Consider the following 11223-nt stretch of genomic DNA (forward strand, 5'->3'; position numbering starts at 1 on the left):
CAATTTGTCTTAATAACTGAGGTGTCTACCACTGTGCCTGGCATTGAATAGGGGCTCATCCAATGAGTTTTGATGAATAAGGGCAGACAAATATAGACAGTGCACAAATATAAATAACGATGATTGAGTGCTTACCATGTGCCACGCAGTATTGTACTTTTTTTTTTAAAAGATTTTTATTTTTAAGTAATCTCTGTATCTAACATAGGGCTTGAACTCACAATCCCGAGATCAAGAGTCTCATGCTCTTCCCACTGAATCAGCCAGGCACCCCAGTTTTTAACATTTTTAACACATCAATCCTCACACCCACTCTCTGAGGTAGGCAATTGTTATTATCTCCATTTCACAGATGAGGAAACAATGGCAAGATTTCTAAAATAACTTGCCCAAGATAAGTAATGGAGCTAGTATTCTAACCTAGACAACCTGTCTCCAGAGCCTTCACTCTTGACCATCATGCTACGAAACTAGAGTTTTAGAGATATAAGATACCACACATGTCATTTCTAGGTCAAGAAAGATCAGTAAATATTACCTCTGATCTGCTGAGATAAATAATCATCAGTATTAAATGCATTTGCTGGAAAAGAACCTAGATATCATTTTTCCTTTTTAAATTGTACAGTGTCTTTCTATCCTCAATCCATGCCCATCAATTTAAGATTGGGTGCTGAAACTATTAAAATGAGCCAATAAATGCTATGTCAGAAAAAATATGTATAAATCTTGCCTTAAGGAAACTAAAAAGTTATATCTGCTAATAAGTCCTTAGAGAAAGGGGTGCCTGAGTGGCTCAGTTGGTTAAGCGTCTGCCTTTGCCTCAGGGTGTGATCCCAGGGTCCTGGGATCAAGCCCCGAGTTGGCTCCCCGCTCAGCACGGAGCCTGCTTCTCCATCTGCCACTCCCCCTGCTCCTCGCGCTCTCTCTCTCTCTCTCTCATCTCTCACTCAGATAAATAAATAAAATCTTTTTAAAAAGTTCTTAGAGAAATATAACAAATTTGACTTTAATAAAGGAATGGCCTCCCCAGTAAAAATAACAATAGCCTTCCTTTTTTTTTTTAACTCTTTGAGAATAATTTTATTTATTTATTTATTTTTAAAGATTTAATTTATTCATTTGAGAGAGAGAGAGCAAGAGCAGGAGGGGGAAGAGGCAGAGGGAGAGGGAGAAGCAGACTCCCCACTGATCAGGGAGCCCCCAAGCAACGCAGGGCTTGATCCCAGGACTCTGAGATCAGGACCTGAGCCGAAGGCAGATGCTTAACTGTTTGAGCCTCCCAGACGCCCCTATTTTTTTAATTAAAATTCAAGTTAGTTAACATATAGTGTAGTATTGGGGCACCTGGGTGGCTCAGTCGTTAAGCGTTTGCCTTTGGCTCAGGTCATGATCCCAGGGTCCTGGGATCGAGCCCCACATCGGGCTCCCTGCTCGGCAGGAAGCCTCCTTCTCCCTCTCCCACTCCCCCTGCTTGTGTTCCCTCTCTCGCTGTGTTTCTCTCTGTCAAATAAATAAATGAAATCTTTAAAAAGAAAAAAATATATAGTGTAGTATTGGTTTCAGGAGTAGAATTTAGTGATTCATTACTTACATAGAACACCCAGTGCTCATCCTAACAAGTGCCCTCAATCCCAATCACCCATTTAACCCATCCCCCCACTGATCTCCCCTCCAGCAACCCTCAGTTTGTTCTCTATTATTTAAGAGTCTCTTATGGTGTGCCTTCTTCTCCATTTTTATCTTATTTTATTTTTCCTTCCTTTCCCCTATGTTCATCTGTTTTGTTTCTTAAATTCCACATATGAGTGAAATCATATATTGGTCTTTCTCTGACTGACTTATTTTGCTCAGCATAACACACTCTAGTTCCATTCATGTTGTTCCAAATGGATTAATAGCCTTCCTAATAAAAGTTAGTGTAAAGGGATAATTTTAACAGTTCTATTTGAAATTTAAAGTCAAAAGTTAATTTGTTTTTGTTTCCTTTATCTAGAAAAGAAAAACGTGAGAACCATGGAACGTTCCCTGTATATTATGGAGTTTTTGTAACAAACTGCTGATTTGTATGTGTGTGTTAATCTGAAGTTAACTAGATATAATAAGGATGGTAGTAGGCCATAGTTAGAACCCCTGGGACAAGAAGAAACTTGACACTAATAGCCTGAGGGAGGAAAATCCACCTGAGACAAATTGGAAATATCTAAACCTGAATTTTGGGAGGCACACATCTGGAGACAGCTTTATGCCCACTTTTTTAAAGGTGTGGGATAAGTTGTTTTATGTTTAATTTCAAACAAAAGCAGAAGCGAACTGATATTTATTGAGCATCCTATCCGTACAACAATCATAAGCAGTAATGTTAGCTGCTATCTTTGACCTCACATATGTGTAACTGAATCTCAAAGAGATTAACTCATCATCCCATAGCTTGTAAGGGGATCAGCTGAGATTTAAACACAGTTACAGGGGACTCAAAACCCCATGTGCTTTCCAGTACAACAAAGGTATCCAGGTTGTCATCTCAAAAACCCCAGAGTTTCAAGAAGCTACCCCAGGGAAAAGGCAAAGCTGCAATATGGTGGGCTCACCCCCAGTCAGCTACTCTGCTTTTATCTGTTTTAAAATTTGTTTGAGGATAATGGTTATAGTTGCTAAATTTTTTTTTTTAAAACACATTGCATTATGCTGCCTTTCCAAGTCTGGTAATGAGAAAGAATGAGTTAAAGTTGCACTAATAATGTATTCTGGGCTATACTCACCTCAAAAATTAATAGCATTAAAACAAACCTATGATGGGGTGCCTGGGTGGCTCAGTCATTAAGCGCCTGCCTTCGGCTCAGGTCACGATCCCAGGGTCCTGGGATCAAGTCCCGCATCGGGCTCCCTGCTCGGTGGGAAGCCTGCTTCTCCCTCCCCCACTCCCCCTGCTTGTGTTCCCTCTCTCGCTGCATCTCCCTCTGTCAAATAAATAAATAAAATCTTTAAAAAAACCAAACAAAAAAATAACAAACCTATGATAAGAATAATGACGATCATTTCATAGTAATAAAATATAGGTGAAAAAAAATCAGTCTGTGTACATCTTATGCATGCTTTGCCCAGAAAAAAAAAAAATTAGTCTTGCTGTTGTTACCTCTAATCTGCGTGTAAGCTTATTGTTTCCAAAATAAATGTTTTTTTTTATTTTCTGAGGAATAAAGAGCATTACTATGTAGGTGTCCTCCATATATCATGTCAGTGTAACTAGGTATTATAACCACTTCCATAATACTACTGTAGTCTGCATTTCCATTTAAAGTATACATTCATCTTCATTTCACTATTACTAAATACTATTGTTAATCAGAACAACTTCAGAGATGAGAAGAACCTTTATTTTTTAGCTAGTTATTATTACAAATACCATTCTTGGGGGCGTCTGGGTGGCTCAGTCAGTTGGGCGTCTGCCTTCGGCTCAGGTCATGATCCCAGGGTTCTGGGATGGAGTCCCACGTCAGGCTCCCTGCTCAGCTGGGAATCTGCTTCTCCCTCCCCCTCCACCTCTCTCCCCAGCTTGTGCTCTCTCTCTCAAATAAATAAAATCTTAAAAAAAATACCATTCTTATTTCCATGATGTGATTTTTCTTTGAAGGATATATTTAGCAATTACTGTTTAGAAACTAATTTGATATAAGGAGACACATTTATAGCTAGAGGAAACTTAGATAGTATCTAGTTTAAGCCTCTTCATACACTTGAAGAAATGGAATCCCAGAATTTAAAGTAATTTGCCAAGAACACACCAGAACATGTTGAGAGAGAATCTGTTTGTGGAAGGGCTGTGTCCTAGCTTAGAAATTCAGTGTTCTTTGAGATGTTTCATGTACCTCATACAAAAAATACCTTTGTCCATCTTACTGTACTCAGGATTTTACTTCTGCTTATACACTATTCAGTGGAATTAGTTCCTGGGGAAATGTTGCTGTTATTCCCGCTCAAACTACTATTTTTTTTCTTCATACTCATGGATTCCTATCTCTTAATTTTAATCTGTAGGAAGATCTTTCCCTGGACCCTATAGCAATTTGATATTTGCTGTGAATCCATTGAAAAGCATTGTCATTCCATATTGCCTACACTTATTAGCACTCGAACTTAATTTTTAGCATGGAAGATTCTAACAACTTATTCGTGTGACTAGTTTTAGAAAGTTGCCATCTTCATGATTGAGCTGAATAAGGGGTGTACTGAAGAGACCACAGAATGATTTAGCAGCTGTTTTTGATAGAAGGACGAGGGCTTATATGTTGTCACTAGGATAGTTTGTACTCCATGTGCCTGGAAGAAATTCCTTGAGATTACAAAAGCATTCAACAATAGAACTCAGAATTCTGTAACGATTTTCTATCACAGAGGCACTGTAAAGAGAATAATTGGAGGAGTAAGACTTTACATCAAGATAAATTAAGTTTCTAAAGTAACTTTCAATGGATCGGGATCAAATTAACACACAGAGGCCAAGGAATTTTTATTTGGTTGGGCTTCAGAGAGAAAGAGAGTTCTCTTTGAAGAGAGTTCTCTTAATAAGAGAGAAATGCTTCTGGCTCTATTTCTATTTTTAAAATCTATTTTTTCCTCAAGTTCTACTTTGCCGCATACTTAAGAGAAAGAATGTTATATTGTACTGTAAATCAAGAGTTGCCTTAATCACTAATTCACAGTGAATTTGAGAAAGTTATTTAACTTCTCTGGTCTCAGTTTTTTCAAATATAAAATGAAGGTTTGATTTGGTTAGATCCGTGATTTTTGACCATACCAGAATCCCTGGAAGTTGAGGATGGGTCATGGGTAATTTAGAAAATCATATTCAACATTATAATTTTCTTTTGGGCAAGCAAAAACTAAGTCATCTATTGTTTTTACACTATGACTACTGAAAACAGAGTTCTTCATTAGTAGATGTTTGGATAGATAGTGTTCTTAAGATACATCCTTCTAGAGACATAGCCATGAATTTCAGGGGTAGGGGAATAAGAATTTTTTAAAAATCAAATTAGGGGCACCTGGGTGGCTGAGCCGGTTGTGCATCCGACTCTTGATTTCAGCTCAGGTCTTGATCTCCGGGTTGTGAGTTCAAGCCCCGTGTTCCCAGTGTGGAGCCCACTCAAAATAAATAAATACAAACATACAGAAAGACAGACATAATCAAATTAGACATTGAGAAAAAAATCAAGAAACAATGATTTGGCTTATTGTTAAAGTTATCACAGTTCTTTCATTCTAAGAAAGTCACAGAAATTTCATTGTGCTATACCAAAGTTAAATTTATATTAATGTTCCTTTTCTATAAAATTATATAGCTTGGGTTCCATTTTTGGTTCCTGAATTATGAATAAACAAAAGGCAAATAGTAGTATCTCTTCTCCAATGTAACAAAAAGTCAGCTCAAAACATGTAAATGATGTCGAAGAGTGCCCAGTGAGAAGGTGAACTGCACAATATTTAGAATGGGAAATAAAAAGGAAAGTTTATATTGCACCTATTATGCAAGAATCTAAAAATCCTCTTTCACAAATCAAGACAAAAATATCTGAAAAATACTGAGAATAAAAAAAAAAAGATACGAGCAATCTGAGTTACCCACAGATAGATGCATTAAAAAATAGAGTTGTTAGGTCTTTTCTTCTTTTTTTATGTTCCATAATTTCTTCAACCAATCTTTTATCAATCTTGTGTTGCACAGTAGTAAGGAAAAAAAGGCCTGTATAATTTCTGTTTTTGAGAATTTGTTGAATTTTTTTCAGGGCCTGAAATGGTCAATTACTTTAAATATTTCATGGATGTTTAAATAGTATGTAGATTTTCTGTTGGATAAAAGTTTACTGTTTATGTCTACCTATGTCTCTATCATCCAGGATACCACATGACTATTAGTCTTCGTGTCTCCTTGGTCTCCTCTTGTCTGTGACCTGTGACAGTTTCTCAAACTTGCCTTGTTTTTGATGACCTTGACAGCTTTAAAGAGTCCTGGTCAGGTATCTTGTAGAATGTTCCTCAATTTGGGTTTGTCTGATGTTTTTCTAATAGAGTGGGTTATAGATTTGGGGGAGGAAGATTACAGATGTGAAGTACCATTCTCCTCACATCATATCCAGGGCACATTCTTTTTTTTTTTTTTTAAAGATTTTATTTATTTATTTGACAGAGAGGGACACAGCGAGAGAGGGAACAGAAGCAGGGGGAGTGGGAGAGGGAGAAGCAGGCTTCCCGCCGAGCAGGGAGCCCGATGTGGGGCTCCATCCCAGGACCCTGAGGTCATGACCTGAGCCGAAGGCAGTCGCTCAACCAACTGAGCCACCCAGGCGCCCCCCAGGGCACATTCTATCCACATGATTGTCATTAATGATGTTAACCTGATTATTAGAGCAACTTGGTATTTGACAGTTTCTTCCACCACTGGAAAGTTACTTTTTCTCCCCTTATTGTACTGTGTTCTGGAAGCAAGTCCCCAGGTGTAGCCCACACTTAAGTGTGGTGATAGTGATTGTGGTGGTGAATTAAACCCCACCTTCTTAATCGGAAGTATCTAATGTAATTTATTTTCTCCTCAATTCTTTCATACAGGAGATTTTTCTCTTTTCCCTCATCTCTGTATTTATTCAATCATTTATTTGTATCAGTATGAATTCTTGGATATTTATTTGATACTTTGGGCTATATCTAATACTACATTATTTATTTTGTTGTTCAAAGTGTTCCTTCTTTGGCCATTGGGAGATCTTTTAGTTGGTACCTCTGTCCCTTTAACATGGCCCCATCATTGTGTTTTTTTTTTTTCTTTTAGCAATTCCTTACTCTCTTGTACTACCAGAAGTACCAGTCTCATCTTGTATATTCCCTGCCCAAGCTCTAGATGAGCCATTTCTCCAAGGAGCCCTGGTTCCTTTTATTATGATAATATGATACAGAAACCAAGATGTGGGTGCTAAGTGTGCTCATTGCCTCTGGGGTGCCATTGTTTCTAGGCCCTCTCAGTGGACAGAGCTAGGAAATATGTGTATGTACATTAACACTTATATGCATACACATCTATAATTATTTCTGTATCTACCCATATCTATCCATCTTAAGCTAAACATGAGTTCATACTGGTGTCTCTGACTCTAATCCTTTTTTGTTTCTTTGTTTTTAATGAAAAGAGTCCCGGGCGCCTGGGTGGCTCGGTTGGTTAAGCGACTGCCTTCGGCTCGGGTCATGATCCTGGAGTCCTGGGTTTGAGTCCCACATCGGGCTCCCTGCTCAGCGGGGAGCCTGCTTCTCCCTCTGACCCTCTTCCCTCTCATGCTGTCTCTCATTCTCTCTCTCTCAAATAAATAAATAAAATCTTAAAAAAAAGAGAGAGAAGAGTCCTATTGTTTTCACTCTCTTTCCTGAGCACTTATTCTGAGGAGCCCCAGTTGGTGTTGTTAATACAATTACGTATGTGTTTAACAAGCATCACCATATTTTAGTGAGAAAAAACTGATTTCATTTCCCCAGGAACCTTGAAATGTTAGGGAGGAGATATACGACAACCAAATTCTTGAGTTAAAGCATACACAGCACTAAAAAAAAAAAAAAAAAAGCATACACAGCACTGCTCCTAGCCCTTCCCAGCAATTGCTGGTGAGGGAGAGGAAATGGGGGTAATGAGTTAAAGGTCTGCTTAAAAGTGATGCCTCCTCCTCACTGGCAGAGCTCACTCTAGATTGCGAACTTCCTTTTTACTTCAACAGGAGTCCCCACCAGAAGGGACATGTTTCAGTTTTCTCACTTTAAGGGTCCCTGGAAAATAGTATTATTAACTATATTTTTATGATTGTAATTATGTTGTTTATATATTCGATTAAAGCAGAGTTCCTTTTTATCTCGTTAGAAGCTACTTTTCATTGCTTAGAAATCTTAAAATTTTACTGAAGTGTCTGAGCAGAAGAAAGAATAACAGAATACACCATGAACAGAGAGAATGAGTTCACCATAAAACTCCCAAATAGAGTTGGGGAACTTGTTTTATCCTGGGCTAAATGTTTCCTGACACTGAATTCAGAAGTATTTCAGAAGGAGGTATAGCATATAACAAGTAGTTTAGAAAGCCATGAGTCTTGAAGACTTTTCTTTTCTTTTTTTTAAAGATTTTATTTATTTGACAGAGGAGGGGGGGAGGGAGAGAACATAAGCCACGGGGAGAGGCAGAGGGAGAAGCAGGGTCCCCACTGAGCAGGGAGCCCAATGCTGGACTCGATCCCAGAACCCTGGGATCATGACCTGAGCCTAAGGCAGACGCCCAACTGACTGAGCCCCCCAGGCCCCACTTGAAGATTTTTTTGAATGCCTAAGCTATTGATTCCTGACTCAATATCATGATAGCGCCTTTTGCAAAGTTAATCAGTACCCTTAATTTCTCAGGTAAAGGCCTTGCAAATCAGAGTCCTTCCTACCATCTTATCTCATTTCTCTTTCTTCTTGACCATACTGTCAGACTGGGTTCAGCATTATTCCGTGAACATTTCTTTCTATACCTTCTTAATATGCTCGGAATGCCTTCCCCCATTTGCTCGCCAGAATTCTACACATTCATCACTGTAACTCAGATGTCATTTCTGGCATGAAAATATCCCCCAACATTCCCTGGTAGAATAAATTACCCACACTGCATATGTGCTTGTCTATCCTATTAGCTAATGTCTAATTCATCTGTGCATTTCTATGGCCTATTGTAGAACAGGCACCCAAATAAATGTTTGTTGAACTACTCAACAAAGGAATGAACACATGGACATAAAGTTGTTTCTCTACTGCTTGGTGGACATCAGAGCTTGCCCCTAGGTAAATACTTGAAGTATTTTGAGGAAAAGACACACTGAAGTGTGAGCCAGGACACCTAGGTCCTCTAATCCTAGCTCAGCCAACATCTATGTAGCCTTAGAAAAGTCACTTCAACTTCTTGGGCCTATTTCTCTACATAACTCAAAGATTCTACTAGATCCTTTATTCTCACTGTGGAATGGGTTCACAGTCTAAAATATTTGGGGTCAGAAAAATCTTTGTGATCTTCTGATGATTACCAATCCTGTGATATCCTATATGCTTGATTTCTGGGAAGCTTATAGTTCAGTTACATCTTTCTTTTTTTTTTTAAGATTTTATTAATTTGAGAGAGAGCGAGAGAGAGAGAGAGAGCACAAGCAGGGGGAGGGGCAGAGGGAGAGGGAAAAGCAGACTCCCGCTGAGCAAGGAGCCCAATGTGGGGCTCAATCCCAGGACCCTGGGATCATGACCTGAGCCGAAGGCAGATGCTCAACTGACTGAGCTACCCAGGCACCCCTCAGTTACATCCTTCAAGTATGTTTTTCCACTGCCATATACTCTTATACTTCTATTTATTAAGATTTTATTTATTTGTTTGAGGGAGAGAGACAGAGTTAACAAGAGAGAGCAAGAGTGGGGAGGAGAGGGAGAAGCAGTTTCCCCGCTGAGCAGGGAGCCTGACATGTGGCTTGATCCTAGGACCCTGGGATCATAACCTGAGCTGAAGGCAGATGCTCAACTGACAGAACCACCCAGGTGCCCCACTTCTATTTTTCACATGATTTCCATGACACTTCTTCTATTCATATTTGCCAATATTCCAGAAACTTAGCAGTACATATTTTAATAATCCTACTTTTCCCACACATTGATAGCTTAAAAAAATCCTTTTTTAGTTCAGTCTAAAATTCTGAATAAGCAGTTTATTCTGAGTACACCTGTCACTTAAAAAAAGAAGGGAGAGAGAGATTAGCAGTCTTCAAAATAAAAACTACAGGTTCCCTTTCGGGCTTGTGATGAGAAAGTAATAATGCTTAATGAAAAAAATCCCAACCCACTAGTAGACCAAAAAGACAAGGAAAGACAAGGTGAGTTTTTCCTTGGCATATCCTCCAGGCTGAATTAGTCATTTGTTAGGCATTCCTATAGTACTTGTGCATACTGTTTTTTACGGTACTTATCATGTTCAATAGCATGTATTTTTCTTCTCTTACCCTGGGAGTGAGAGTATCTCAAAGAAAGGAAATGTATATTATTCATCTTTATATCCTCAGTCTCTTGCTTAAGACCTTGCTTATAGCAGATACCTAATCAATGTTTGTTCAATGGGGGGGCGCCTGCGTGGCTCAGTCAGTTAAATGTCTGCCTTCTGCTGAGGTCATGATCCCAAGGTCTCCTTCTCCTCTCCGCTTGTGCTCTCTCTCCCAATCTCTGTCTCTCTCTCTCTCAAATAAATAAATAAAATCTTTAAGAAAAATTTGTTCAGGGGCGCCTGGGTGGCTCAGTTGGTTAAGCGACTGCCTTCCACTCAGGTCATGATCCTGGAGTCACAGAATCGAGTCCTGCATCAGGTTCCCTGCTCAGCGGGGAGTCTGCTTCTCCCTCTGACCCTCCCCCCTCTCATGTGCTCTCTCTCGCTCTCATTTTCTCTCTCAAATAAATAAAATCTTAAAAAAAATTTGTTCAATGGGCAAGTAAGAAAGGTGGAATGTGAATTGAAGCTTGCCTGTTGAGGGTTTCAGTAAGCAGAGAAGCAATAAAAAGTTTCACTCAGGAGAGTAACATGATCAGAACTGTGTTTACTCTGATTTAATTTTATTATGTTAGAGACCATGATTTTTTATTTTGAAGCAATTGTTTGTAGGAACTGATTCATACCAGCTTGCAAGAACCAAGTGTTGAATTTTCAGGAATCTTGCAAGCCATTTTTGTTAAACACAATCATTATTAAAAGTTAGATTATATAAAACTACAACTAAATATATTTTTAAAAAGTAACAAATACTCAAAACTCATCTCTTCCACATTACTTTCTTACATATATTATCTATGTTCTTGAGATTATTTAACTATTGTGTCTATATTGTAGAAACACTAATATAATAATATACTACTGGGCATCTCTTCCAACTCTGCATTCAGTGATGTCATTTGGTAGCTAGAAATCGGCCTTGATGGAAACATTTACACTATGGAAATGGGCAAACTCTACCAATGAAGGCTTTTTCCTTCCCTTCAAAGAGTTGGTTGTTAGACATTTACTAGCACACCATTATGTAGAAGGCAAAGTGGAAAATGGAAAATGAAAGATTTGGAAAATGGAGTGGAGGAAATTTGCAGACAATAAGAAAAAAGAGAAGGGAGAAATGGGAGAAAAAAGGTGAGAAGATTAGA

This window comes from Eumetopias jubatus, unplaced genomic scaffold (assembly GCF_037043125.1).
Source record: "Eumetopias jubatus isolate StellerSeaLion01/CBP00866 unplaced genomic scaffold, mEumJub1_p1.0 scaffold_10, whole genome shotgun sequence".
Taxonomy (NCBI): domain Eukaryota; kingdom Metazoa; phylum Chordata; class Mammalia; order Carnivora; family Otariidae; genus Eumetopias; species Eumetopias jubatus.